General features: G+C 42.1%; 1 non-coding gene across 1 annotated transcript; it reads right to left on the bottom strand.

The window, feature by feature from the left end:
• Window positions 1-14,826: 14,826 nt before the first annotated feature.
• Window positions 14,827-14,907, bottom strand: TRNAL-UAA (transfer RNA leucine (anticodon UAA)). The gene has a single exon. It is a non-coding gene; the product is annotated as a tRNA-Leu (tRNA).
• Window positions 14,908-15,130: the final 223 nt, after the last annotated feature.

Genomic DNA, 15,130 nt, shown 5'->3' on the forward strand with positions numbered 1-15,130 from the left:
GAGACAAATATGAAGGCATTCCAGAAAGAAAGAGTACTATAAGTTGGGTTAGGTATGCAACCAATTAGGCTGTTCTGATTAGGACAGAGGATCTAGGTAGAAAGTAGTAAGAATTGGGACTTCTTGGAAGTCCAGTGGTTAAGAACCTGCCTTCCAATGCAGGGGATGCAGGTTTGATCCCTGGTCAGGTAACTAAGATCCCACATGCTGTGTGCACAGGGCAGGGGGAGGCAGGGGGGGACTAAGCCCACATGCTGGAACTACTGAGCCTGCATACTCTAGAACCTACCAGCCACAACTCAAGAGAAACCCAACAAAGATCCTGTGTGCCACAACTAAGACCTGATGCAACCAAATAAAATAAGAATTAAGCTTAGCTAATACCTGAGTGATCCACACAATCAAAGGCTTTGGCATAGTCAATAAAGCAGAAGTAGATGTTTTTCTGGAATTCTCATTGTTTTTCCATGATCCAAGGATGTTGGCAGTTTGATCTCTGGTTCCTATGTCTTTTCTAAATGCGGCTTGAGCATCTGGAAGTTCACAATTCACATACTGTTGAAGTCCGGCTTGGAGGATTTTGAGAATTACTTTACTAGTGTGTGAGATGAGTGCAATTGTGCAATAGTTTGAACATTCTTTGGCATCAACAAACTATGGAAAATTCTTAAAAAGATGGGAATACCAAACCACCTGACCTGTCTCCTGAGAAATCTGTATGCAGGTCAAGAAACAACAGTTAGAACTGGACATGGAACAACAAACTGATTCCAAATAGGGAAAGGAGTATGTCAAGGCTGTGTATTGTCACCCTGCTTATTTAACTTATATGCAGAGTACATAATGCAAAATGCCAGGTTGGATGAAGCACAGCTGGAATCAAGATTGCCGGGAGAAATATCAATAACCTCAGATATGCAGACGATACCACCCTTATGGCAGAAAGCGAAGAAGAACTAATGAGCCTTTTGATGAAAGTGAAAGAGGAGAGTGAAAAACTTGGCTTAAAACTCAACATTCAGAAAACTAAGATCATGGCATCCAGTCCCATCAGTTCATGGCAAATAGATGGGGAAATAATGGAAACAGTGAGAGACACTATTTTGGGGGCTCCAAAATCACTGTAGATGGTGACTGTAGGCATGAAATTAAAAGATGCTTGCTCCTTGGATGAAAAGCTATGACAAACCTAGATGATATATTACAAAGCAGAGACATGACTTTGCCAACAAAAGTCTATCAGGTAAAAACTATGGTTTTTCCAGTAGTCATGTATGGATATGAGATTTAGACTATAAAGAAAGCTGAGCGCTGAATAATTGATGCTTTTGAACTCATGTTGGAGAAGACTCTTGAGAGTCCTTTGGACTGCAAGGAGATCCAACCAGTCAATCCTAAAGGAAATCAGTCCTGAATATTCACTGGGAGGACTGATGCTGAAGCTGAAACTCCAATACTTTGGCCACCTGATGTGAAGAACTGACTCATTTGAAAAGACCCTGATGCTGGGAAAGTTTGAAGGCAGGAGGAGAAGGGGACGACAGAGGATGAGATGGTTGGATGGCATCACCGACTTGATGGACATGAGATTGAGTAAACTCTGGGAGTTGGTGATGGACAAGGAAGCCTGATGTGCTGCAATCCATGGGGTCACAAAGAGTTGGACAGGACTGAGCAACTGAACTGACTGAATTGAATACCTTAGTATATCAGTCAGGGTTCCAGCAAGAAATAGCTGTCATACTCAGAGTGGGAGTTCAAGGAAGGCGTACTAAAACACTTAGTTTTAAGATTTAGGCAGGGGTGCAGAAAATAGCAAGGAATAATGCAGTAGTCTAGAGCTGGAACTAGTAACAAAACAGAGGAGCTGTCATCACCCTAGCCTTGAAGGTGAGGGAGAAGAGAGGTATGTACAGAGAACATCTTGGGATGTATTGTGATGTTCAGTCAAAGGACCCAGCTGCCCTCAGGTGATCTACAGAGAAAGAGCTGACCTCCTCCCGCCCACTGATCCTTTCATTAAACCTACCGGAAGCTAGAGCAAGGGGCCAGTTGATGCATTCGTTCCGTAGAGGTCAGACTCTGCAGCAGGAAGCAGAGTGAAGAAGGATACAAAATTGATCTGGAGGGCAAATGGAAAGCTTCCAGCAGTTAAGGTAACTTAAAAACTGTGCTAGGGAGCCTTGAGAAGCTCTCATAGAGGTCATCATCCCTTTGGTTGAGAAATGTTGCAGCTTTTTTCCCGACTGTATACAAATTATATCCTTCTTACAAGACTTTTGACCATATCTTCATGATGAAAACATTGCTGAATCTAGCATTTGGTTAGTACAACACATAACACAAAATTACAGAGGTTCAAAGAATATGAATACATAAATTTTAAAGAAGTGAAATCAAATCACCAGCTATTAAATAGGTGATTCAGTGACCAGTAAAAATCTATGAGCCAAAGCCATTTTTTAACAAATAAGTAACAGCCTCAGTAAAAATAAACTATTTTCTCTTTATTGAGCCCTATTGTTTATATTCTACATCCTAACACTCTTCCATTCCAGTTGTCAACTCTGCCGTTTTTCATTGCCTCAAATCTTCACCTATATGAACCATTGGGGGTTATCTATTTCTGTGTGTATATTTATGGTTACATAAAAGTATTGGTTATGTGCATGAAGGAAAAATAGACTTTATAGCTTTACCAAAATAGACTAGACACCTATAATCCCTTCTCACTCATACCTATTGTGGGATTCTATGCCAGTTCTTGGTGATTCTTTCTTGACAAAACATTGTGTCACAGCTTCACTATCAGGGGACAGAAAGAAAAATAATTGGACACATGCACAGACAACCACTGTCTTTGGCTCCACTAGCTGTGCACCTAGAGCACTTGGAGCAGGGTCTCTTTTCTATTACGACATAGGCAGTTGTACAAAATTTATCTGTACTGAAAACACAATTAAGTTGTTTACAATAGCAGCTGTAAGCCCTCTCACTATTTAGTGATTCTTAAATTGGCTTAATTCTCGTTTTCAGTTTCTTTACTTCTACAGTATTATTTTGTTCCTGCTATAGTGCAGATTCGGAGAAGGCAATGGCACCCCACTCCAGTACTCTTGCCTGGAAAATCCCATGGACGGAGGAGCCTGGTGGGCTGCAGTCCATGGGGTCGCGAAGAGTCAGACAAAACTGAGCGACTTCACTTGCACTTTTCACTTTCATGCATTGGAGAAGGAAATGGCAACCCACTCCAGTGTTCTTGCCTGGAGAATCCCAGGGACGGGGGAGCCTGGTGGGCTGCCGTCTATGGGGTCACACAGAGTCCGACACGACTGAAGCGACTTAGCAGCAGCAGCAGCATAGTGCAGATTAGCCTTAAAAGTTCAGGGCCTTAGTTCAAAGAGTAAAGGTTACAGTTATTATATAGTATTCAAAATTCTTTCAGAATTCTGGCTCTACCCAGGACAGTATTCTGAACTTTCTAATAGGTACAGATAATTCATGTGACCTTCAGCTCCTTTTTGACATAAGCCATTTGCTATGTTTATTTAATTTCAATTAATTCTAAGATATTTACTGATGCCTCCGTTTGCAAGCCTCTGAATGGACCCAAAGATGAACTGTATCCACCCTAAACCTTAAGGAGCTTACAGTCTAATAGATAGAAAAATATCTTTAATACAAATATGAATTAGGTTAGTCAGAGCCAAAACTCAGTGATGTGGAATTTCAAACGTGGGAGAGATCATGTGATTTGAGATTGGACAGAAGGATGAATGGGCTTCCCAGTAGCTCAGCAGGTAAAGAATCTGCCTGTAATGCAGGAGACCCCGATTCGATTCCTGGGTCAGGAAGATCCCCTGAAAAAGGGATAGGCTACCCACTCCAGTATTCTTGGGCTTCCCTGGTGGCTCTAACGGTAAAGAATCCATCTGCAAAGCAGGAGACCTGGGTTTGATCCCTAGATTGGAAAGGTCCCCTGGAGGAGGGCATGGCAACCCACTCCAGTATTCTTGCTTGGAGACTCTTCATGGCAGGCTACAGTCCATGGTGCACAGAATCAGACACAACTGAGCAACTAACCACAGCACAGCACAGAAGGATGAGTAGGATTTTAATAGGTAAGGAACAGCTATGGCAAGAAAGCAATTGCTTTAGGGGAAAAAAAAAAAAAAAACAGCTGAAAAAGCTCCTGTTTATTCAGCTTAAAATGAAAGTAATATTATTTACCTCACTGAATTTTTCTGAGGATTAAATGAAAGAATGAATGTAAAGCACTTTGCAAAGCTCATAAAAAGAGCACAATAAATGTTAGCTTTAAAAATACCCCTCTAGAAGAGTGTGGGGAAGAGATAGTTAGGGAGTTTGGGACCAACATGGACACACTGCTATATTTAAAATGGATAACCAACTTGGACCTATTGTATAGCGCAGGGAACTCTCCTCAGTGTTATGTGGCAGCCTGGATGGAAGGGGAGTTTGCAGGGAGAATGGATACATGTATATGTATGACTGAGTCCCTTCGCTGTTCACCTGAAACTATCAAAAAATTGTAAATCAACTATCAGATCAGATCAGTCGCTCAGTCGTGTCCGACTCTTTGCGACCCCATGTATTGCAGCACGCCAGGCCTCCCTATCCATCACCAACTCCCGGAGTTCACTGAGACTCACGTCCATTGAGTCAGTGATGCCATCCAGCCATCTCATCCTCTGTCGTCCCCTTCTCCTCTTGCCCCCAATCCCTCCCAGCATCAGAGTCTTTTCCAATGAGTCAACTCTTCGCATGAGGTGGCCAAAGAACTGGAGTTTCAGCTTTAGCATCATTCCTTCCAAAGAACACCCAGGGCTGATCTCCCTCAGAATGGACTGGTTGGATCTCCTTGCAGTCCAAGGGACTCTCAAGAGTCTTCTCCAACACCACAGTTCAAAAGCATCAATTCTTTGGTGCTCAGCTTTCTTCACAGTCCAACTCTCACATCCATACATGACCACAGGAAAAACCATAGCCTTGACTAGATGAACCTTTGTTGGCAAAGTAATGTTTCTGCTTTTGAATATGCTATCTAGGTTGGTCATAACTTTCCTTCCAAGGAGTAAGCATCTTTTAATTTCATGGCTGCAGTCACCATCTGCAGTGATTTTGGAGCCCAGAAAAATAAAGTCTGACACTGTTTCCACTGTTTCCCCATCTATTTCCCATGAAGTGATGGGACCAGATGCCATGATCTTCATTTTCTGAATGTTGAGCTTTAAGCCAACTTTTTCACTCTCCTCTTTCACTTTCATCAAAAGGCTTTTGAGTTCCTCTTCACTTTCTGCTATAAGGCTGGTGTCATCTGCATATCTGAGGTTATTGATATTTCTCCCGGCAATCTTGATTCCAGCTTGTGTTTCTTCCAGTCCAGCATTTCTCATCATATACTCTGCGTATAAGTTAAATAAACAGGGTGACAATATACAGCCTTGACATACTCCTTTTCCTATTTGGAACCAGTCTGTTGTTCCATGTCCAGTTCTAACTGTTGCTTCCTGACCTGCATACAAATTTCTCAAGAGGCAGGTCAGGTGGTCTGGTATTCCCATCTCTTTCAGAATTTTCCACAGTTTCTTGTGATCCACACAGTCAAAGCCTTTGGAATAGTCAATAAAGCAGAAATAGATGTTTTTCTGGAATTCTCTAGCTTTTTCCATGATCCAGTGGATGTTGGCAATTTGATCTCTGGTTCCTCTGCCTCTTCTAAAACCAGCTTGAACATCTGGAAGTTCACGGTTCACGTATTGCTGAAGCCTGGCTTGGAGAATTTTGAGCATTACTTTACTAGCGTGTGAGATGAGTGCAATTGTGCGGTAGTTTGAGCATTCTTTGGCATTGCCTTTCTTTGGGATTGGAATGAAAACTGACCTTTTCCAGTCCTGTGGCCACTGCTGAGTTTTCCAAATTTGCTGGCATATTGAGTGCAGCACTTTCATAGCATCATCTTTCAGGATTTGGAATAGCTCAACTGGAATTCCATCACCTCCACTAGCTTTGTTTGTAGTGATGCTTTCTAAGGCCCACTTGACTTCACATTCCAGAATGTCTGGCTCTAGGTCAGTGATCACACCATCATGATTATCTGGGTCAAAATACCCCTCTCAAAGTTCTAGGAGCAGGAATAGACAGGTGGTATTGGGGAAGTCGGAAACTACACCTGAGCATAGGGTTAGTGGAGAGGAGTAAGGAGAGATAAGACAACAGAAGAAAGTAGAGTGAGAACTCTCATTCTCCAAACATTTATTAAATACATTTTTCTTCCTGGCAAAACAGGAAGAAATGATATTAGAAACTAAAAGTGTCCTATCAGGGCAAAGACTGTCTTTGCTTGTTTCCCACTGATTGTCCCCAGTGCCCACACGAAACAGAGCCAGGGACACATTTGGTGTGGAATGACTGTGTGTGGAATGATTTTACCTTATTGGAGAGATAAGAAGAGATTTCCCAATACTTAGCAGAAGGAAATCAGTCTCCGCAGAGACAAGTAGAGGAAGAAGAAGGAAAACACTCAAATCTCAAAGCCTTTGCTATGCTATGAGTATGTGTGAGTGTGTGTCTGCGTGCTTGCAGATGTAAGTGCATTTCTAACGGACGGTGGGTATGTACAATGGGTATGTGAAAGCAGGCTAGAGCAGTGGATGAGGGAGAGAATGCTATCTCTTTCTCTCGCTTTCAGCAGAGATAAAGGTGGCATCTGAGGGAAGAGGCTGCAGAAATGAAAGGGAATGGGTTTGAGAAGACTGAGAAAGGGCCAGGAATACGACAATATAAAATCCCTGTCCCTCCAAAATTCAAAGTGTTCACATACACACATACCCAGTATGAGTGTTTCATATAAACCAAGCACCAAGTACTTGTGTAGTACTAAGTACCACACCTGGATTGGTACAGATCAGGGGGAAGGGACAGGCCAAAAGAAGTTCAATACCAGTGACATCAAATGTACGGTAGGAGCTGGACTTCAAGCCACTCGAACCCAGGAGTTTACAAAAATCTGGAAGAAGGCGTTGGACTTCCCATCACATGAGAATTTCAATATTAAATTGAAATTTTAATATCAAATGCAAGATAACTTTGGCTGTTTTGGTCATTGTAACTGATAGCCTGCTGGATAAATTTGGCCCTGGAATCACTTCCTCCAGAACAGAATGTCATTTCCTCCCATCCCAAATAGGTTTTGTGCCCCTCCTGGATATTCTGTCATCACCTTTATTATGGTTTTTCTCCTATATTGTAATTATTTATGTTTCCGCCTTCCCTGATAGATCGAACATCCAGGACTGAGCCATGTCCAAGCTCATCAACATCAGTGCAGCTAGGAGGCTGCAGCTGGAGTTACACATTTGTAAAGAGCCACTGAGGTCCATTAGAGAAAGGAGTCAGAAATATGTTAAGAACAGAACAAGCAAAACAAACAAGTAAAAACATCAGAGATATTATCAGGGATGCAGTAGTCATATTTTGGCATCACCAAATGGTATAGCCATCCACATAGCCACATTTATCTCCAAATCTCTAAAACAAGGTATTTGGGGATCTTTTTTGGTTTCCACTTGGTTTATCTACTACCACTATTTTCTGAAATTTTCAGAAAAAAAAATTTTTTTTAAATTTCAACAGTCACAACAGTGAAAAGAATTTTAATTCCTTTTTCTGAAAGGCTGTATTTATTTTTAACTGTCCTGGAAAGGATGGATGCGTGCTTCAGAGACACAGTTAACTACTTAGTCCACAAAAAGAAAAAGAAAAACTTCTAGCGGTTGTAACCCAAAGCCAAGGGTCTGTGTTATGCCTTTGTGTTGATGACAAGGTTTGTGAGGGTATTTTTTCCCTGCTTTTACTCTCTTGCCATCAAAGGAAGAACCAATTAGGCCAAATAATAATATTTAAAATCTGACAGCCCTTGGGAGCCTGAAATGAAAACCTAAATGTGCCACGCGGATGCTTTAGAGCCTGTGTTCTAAGCGTGACCAGGGACTCACCCCAGCCTGAAGCCACACACACTCCCAGTGCCTGGGCACAGCAGAACTAATTAGAGAGAGAGAGCTAGGATTCTCTGCCTTGAATGTCACTCTTTGTATTCATCGATGCAAGTTAGAATCCCTCTTCATGTCATATGAGAACAAAAGCAGAATAGCCTAGAACACAGTGAATAGCACAGAATACTCAGCTGGTCCTTGTAACTGCCTACAACAAAGCAAAAAGGGTTTGAGAGGGATTTTAACATGTGAAGTGTTTGTGCAGAGACTTAGGACTTCTGTGACTGTGTGTACAGAAGAATTAAACAGCAAAAACAATTTGAAGAATTTGTGTATTTTGTTGCTGTGATGCTGTGACTTCTCCCTATAGCCTCTCTCTCTTTTTTTTTTTTTAACTTTAGATGCATCTTTGGGTAAAGGGATAAAATTGTTAAGTCTTTTATAGGAGGATAAAAACATAGTGTTTAATGTGAGCCAGATACTACAAATTGCTTTTATCGAATTATCCCAAGAATGCAGTACTTTGTGTGTTTGTGTGTGTCTTGTGTGTGTCACAGGCAGCTCTGTGTACATATACCGGCATCAGGGCTAAAGGGTGCATGAATGTGAAATGTTTTCCTGCATTGCCATCAGGTGTGTTTGTGTCCTAGCACAGCTACACGTGTAAGTCCGTGTGTGTCTAAGTATGATCATGTGCAAAAGAAAGGGATTCCTGCTCTATTATTCCAAGCAATTAAACTCCGACAGCACTAGGATGAAGGGGAGGCCCTGATTTTCTTTTCCTTTGCAGTAATTGTCTCAGCAATCATCTTTGATCAGGGAAGAGCAGAGGAGGAGAGTCCTGAAAGTTGACATCCCCGGTATAAATATACACATTTACATACACAGGGGCAGCACAGCTCCACGGCTTTTTTACTGACGTCTCTGACCTGAAATCACTGTAGCTCCATTGACACTTCATTTAATTGAATCCTTCCCTAGCAGTGCAAAAGCCAGAGGACTTGAAAGGGGGGAGGGGAGAGGAAGGATGGGTAATCAAGGCAGACTCTTCTGCCTGAGTGTCTAGAAATGACAGGGAAGTAATTGCTTTTGAAAAGCTAAAAAAAAAATAAAAAGATAGCCCAATTTGTTTCTATTTAATGAGATGCTAAAAGGGGAAGGGGGTTTGCCCCAAACATACCAAAATCCCGCCTCCAGAAAATAAAACCAATTTGTATTTCTGCACCCACAGGAATGAAACGATGTTTTTAAAAGAAGAAAGAAAGTACAATCCTACGAAAGAAAAACCCAGAGACTTCCTTGGTTCAAAATGGCCAGAGACAATGGTAAGTTCATTCTGAGCCCAGAGCCACAGCACAGCCCCTTTTGTCAGCTTCAAATCAGTGAGCCAGAGGGTCGAATCCGTTTAACCTGCCTCCGTGACACATCACCCACCCTCCTGACCCCAGAGCGGCCTCATTTTTATGGATGCAGAAGCTCATGGTGTAATTCATTCCCCTGCACACCCCACTCATTCAGTCGCCTGCTTTTGCCACAGAGGTGCACTGCATATTCTCTGCCGGCTGAAAGGATGAGATATCAGTCTGCTTCCTGCTTAATGCGGGAGCTGCCCTGCCTTACAGCTGAAGAGTAATGTCTCTTACCTGGTGTCAATCTGGGGCCTGTGTCAGCCATGCAAACAAGCACATGTCCACAAATTCGGGGTCTGAAAGAAATCAGTGTGGACCTGAAGGAATGAGGAAGCAGGTTTAAGAAAAATAAAACCTAAAGGATATTTAATAACCTTTGCCTCCTTTGCCATCAGCTCTCCATAGTTGTTGTTTTTTTTTTTTTTAGTTATATTTTAATGAAAACATGAGAGCATGTGCACAGCCGGCAGCTGCTTTGCCTTTTGATTTTAGTAACATCTAAAACAAAAAAACCCCAACATAATAACAGTATATTTCTAGTATATAGCACTTTTACAAAGCACTCTCACATACACTGTTACATTTATTTAGACCTTTCAACAACCTTGAATAGTAACAATAGCAGCAGCTTTATAACCCCTTTTACAGATCAGGAAACCGAGGCCCACATAATTTAAAGAACTCACACAATTTTTCACTGTTGACAAGGAGGACAAAAGAGATTTCTGAGGTGTAGTAAAAGGGGCCCACTTCTAGGCTCCATTTTACAGAGCTCTGCTCTGGCCCTTCTCTGGCTGCATCTCATTCCTTCCCATTGTTTGAGGATGAGATGAAGGGAGGTACCCACTCATCCCTTACCAGCACCTCCCGCCACCTCCAGATCACACTCCGCTACCCAGGACTCTAGAATCTCAAGTGTGCTTCTGAGCCCTGTATGGGACTCTTCCCCAGGGCTGCTTGCTGGAGCAAGAGGTGAATGTTGAATGTGCAGGCAGTGTTCACATACATGTTCATGAAATCATTCATCACAAGGAGCAAAACCAGGATAGGAAGAGGAGGGAAAGGGGTTGGAATCTGGGACTGCAAGCTGATTCCCCACATTACTGTGATCTAAAGTCCAAGGATTCTTAATAGTACCTGGCCTTCCAGGGTGTTATGAAGATATGCATGTGTGTACATATATGTGTGTATATATACACACAAATATACAAGTAGGAAGATAGAATATATTTTATGCAACCATTTTATATATAACTTTAAAATCGGATGGCTCAGATGGTAAAGAATCCGCTGCAATGCAGGAGATGCTGGTTCGATTCCTGGGTCGGGAAGATGCCTTGGAATAGGAGGAAATGGCAACCCACTCCACTATTATTGCTCAGCGAATCTCATAGACAGAGGAGCCTGGTGGGCTCAAAGAGTCAGACAGGACTGAGCAACTTTAACTTGATATATAACTTTTAAACATTTAGATATATGGTATAATATGTACACTTCCATTGACTCTCTCACACCAGTTTCTGCAAATGTTAGAGGTAGACCAAAGTGACATTAGTATACATGATAGAGATGAATGAAAATTTAGAAGAGATTATATAATCTAGATTGGCGTAAATTTCCATTAACTCTTTTAAAATGCTCAATTTATTGGCCTTCATAATTCCAGCAGTTTTTCCAACAATTCATTAAATTCTAAGGTATAAATGTCTTCAATAATTAAGGATACTAATAATGACTCTGATGATAAACAAGGGTTTTATGTTTTATAAGTGTACTAGCACAAGCCATAGGTTAATTACTTTGCCATATTCCTAAATAATACTATCATCAGTTCAGTTCAGTTCAGTTCAGTTGCTCAGTCATGTCCGACTCTTTGCAACCCCATGAATTGCAGCATGCCAGGCCTCCCTGTCCATCTCCAACTCCCAGAGTTCACTCAAACTCATGTCCATCAAGTCGGTGATGCCATCCAGCCATCTCATTCTCTGTCGTCCCCTTCTCCTCCTGCCCGCAATCCCTCCCAGCATCAGAGTCTTTTCCAATGAGTCAACTCTTCGCATGAGGTGGCCAAAGTACTGGAGTTTCAGCTTTGGCGTCATTCCTTCCAAAGAACACCCAGGACTGATCTCCTTTAGAATGGACTACCTGGATCTCCTTGCAGTCCAAGGGACTCTCAAGAGTCTTCTCCAACACCACAGTTCAAAAGCATCAATTCTTCGGCGCTCAGCTTTCTTCACAGTCCAACTCTCACATCCATACATCACCACTGGAAAAACCATAGCCTTGACTAGACGGACCTTTTTTGGCAAAGTAATGTCTCTGCTTTTGAATATGATATCTAGGTTGGTCATAACTTTCCTTCCAAGGAGTCTTTTAATTTCATGGCTGCAATCACCATCTGCAGTGATTTTGGAGCCCCAAAAAATAAAATCTGACACTATTTCCTCTGTTTCCCCATCTATTTCCCATGAAGTGATGGGACCAGATGCCATGATCTTAGTTTTCTGAACATTGAGCTTTAAGCCAACTTTTCCTCTTTCGCTTTCATCAAGAGGCTTTTTAGTTCCTCTTCACTTTCTGCCATAAGGGTGGTGTCATCTGCATATCTGAGGTTATTGAATACTATCATGCTGCATGCTAAATCCCTCAGTCGTGTCTCACTCTTTGCAACCCTATGGATTGTAGTCCACCAGATCCTCTGTCCATGGGGTTCTCCAGGCAAGAATACTGGAGTGGGCTGCCATTTCTTACTGCAGGGGATCGTCCCCAACCAGGGCTCAAACCCATGTCTCTTGCATTGGCAGTAAGATTCTTTACCACTGAGCCACCTGGGAAGCCCAAATAATACTACATTGCCCTCAAAATGTTAACATCTTGGGTAAAAGTGAAACATTTCCTCTAGGAAATTATCGAATTTCATCGATGAAAGCAGGATTAAAACTTTGCCCCAGATTCATGCCTAAGTTGATCAGTTGTCCATTTTCAGCTGGAGGGTCAGTTCTAAGAGAAGGAAGGTAATCCAAAGTAGATGAGAAAATGCATTCGTGTGGCTCCGTTCAGGAGTTCACATTTGGTTTCTATAGCAATCCTCCTGCTAACCTAAGGGACTAGCCAAATCTCATCTCTTCCTTGAAGTTCTCTCTCGTAACAGTGAACTTCCATAACACTTCATTTTTTTCCCACATGGAGATTACATGAGGTCACAGGTGTAGGCAGAGTTGTAAAGTTTCTAGTACGGAATTGGGGGTTACTTCTGGGTGCAATGATGAGTTCCTGGAGGGTTTGCATTACTGGAAAGATGCTATCCAGTTTACATTTTGTTCATTTTCCTATCTACCTCTTTATGCCAGACCATGAGACCCTTCAAGGGATAAACTGTCTTACTTCCCCTCAAATCTTCCAGTGTCTGAGCAAAGGGCTTGTTTCTTAGCAGGCACGTAATAAATAGTTATTGAATGAATGAGCCTGTAATGAATGTCTGCACCTGAGCCTAAGCAAGCTGCTTCAGAAAGAGATACAAGGGACTTCCTTGGGGGTCCAGCGGTGAGAAATCGACCGGCCAATGCAGGGGACACGGATTTGATCCCCGGTTCAGGAAGATTCCACGTGCCGCAGGGCAATTAATCCTGTCCACCATAGTTACTGAACCGCACACAGCTAGAGCCTGTGCTCCACAAGAGAAGCCAGCACAGTGAGAAGCCTGCGCACCGTGACTAGAGAATAGCCTCTGCTTACCACAACTGGAGAAAGCCTGCACCCAGCAATGAAAACCCAGCACAGCCAAAATTAAACAAATAAATTTTTTTAAACTACTAAAAAAAAAAGACAAACCCAAAAAGTTCCTCAAACAGCTAGGTATAGAATTAACTGTCTGAGCCAGCAAACCCACTCCTAGGTGTTTATCCAGTATGATTGAATAACAGATATTCACGCATATATGTGTTCACGAATGTCCATAGCAGAACTATTGACAAAGCCAAAAGGGGTGACAACACAAATGTCCACCAACTAACGAATGGCTAAACAAAACATGGTATAACCACACGATGGAATATTATTCATCCATAAAAAGAAATGAAGCAGATATATGCTACAACATGGGTGAACCTCAAAAAAATTATGCTAAGTAAAACAAACCAGACATCAAAGGTTACATAGGTCACATGCCATTTATGATGAAGTATCCAGAATAGCTAAATCCATAGACATAGAAAGATGGAAGATGGTTGCCAGAGGCTGGTGAGAGGAGGGAGTGACTGCTCAGTGGGTACAAGGTCTTCTTTGAGGGTGATTAAAATATTTTAGAACTAGATAGAGGTGATAATTGGACATCATTGTGCATGAACCAAAGGCCACTAAATTGCATACTCTAAATGGTTAATTTAATGTGATGTCAATTTCGGCTTAATAAACAGACACACAAACAAAATTTAAATCATGGGAGAAGCAGTTATAAATCCCATATTTTAAAATTTGGGGAAAAAAGGAAGAGAGAAATGGGAGAAAGAGAGACTTAAATAAAATAGTGACTCAAAAGGTTTTTTGGAAGGAAGACTTTTGTGTGTTTAAGGCAAAGAGGAGAAGACTGACAGCAGCGTTAACTCTGAGGTCTTCCCAGGTTTGGGAAGATGGAGACCAGACACCATGTGACAGTGAAGAGCTTAGTCACACACTCTGGTAAAGAGTGTTGCAGTTGGGATAGTTCAAGGAAAAGTGCAACTGGAAGGAGCATTGGAAATGATCCAGTCCACACTCACTATTCACTAATGTGACAGCCACCTCTCCCTGTCCAAATGACTTACTTTACCAAGCCCACAGCTATGCAGTGGAAACCATGTCTCCAGACTTACTGAGCATTACAACTGTGTTTATTTTTACTGTATTGGTGGTTGGGATCATTCACAAAGTTCATTGCTGTTGAGCTATTGCTTGTCCTTCAGTTTTCACTTTTTCATTCAACAAGTGTGTGTGGTAAAGTGATAGGAGTTCAGAAGATAGCCATGTTTGGCTGATGCACGCATGCCTAGTCGCTTCAGTCGTGTCCAACTCTTTGCAACCCCATGGACTGTAGCCCACCAGGCTCCTCTGTCCATGGGATTCTCCAGGTAAGAATACTAGAGTGAGTTGCCATTTCTTTCTCCAGGGGATCTTTTCAACCCAGGGATCAAACCCATGTCTCTTACATCTCCTGCATTGGCAGGTGGGTTCTTTACCACTAGTACCACCTGGGAAGCCCAAATATTTATTTGTTTGATTGCACTGGATCTTCATTGTGGCATTTGGGATCTTAGTTGGGGCATGTGGAATCTAATTTCTTGACCAGGGATGGAACCCAGGACCCCTGCATTGGGAGTGCGGCATCTTAGCCACTGGACCCACCAGGGAGTTCCCAAAACTGAATCTACTGAGAGTGGGATTTGAACCCACAAGGCACTAGCCCATTGGATCTTAAGTCCAACACCTTAACCACTCGGCCATCCTGCTTGCTGATGAATCCCACCTAACCCTAATTATAGCATGTGTGTCATAAATTCCCAAGGCCCAGTAGCCTTGCCAAGAAGCTAGCATGCTGGGAATTTATTTATCTTTTTAGATCTGAAGTCTGATAGCAAATGAAGTTTGTTCTGTGCGTGTGTGTATGTGTAGTTATGGACATGCCTATGTATGAGATTTTTTTAACAATTAGTTAACTTTTAAAATATGGAA

This window comes from Bos javanicus, chromosome 18 (assembly GCF_032452875.1).
Source record: "Bos javanicus breed banteng chromosome 18, ARS-OSU_banteng_1.0, whole genome shotgun sequence".
In the NCBI taxonomy this organism is placed as follows: domain Eukaryota; kingdom Metazoa; phylum Chordata; class Mammalia; order Artiodactyla; family Bovidae; genus Bos; species Bos javanicus.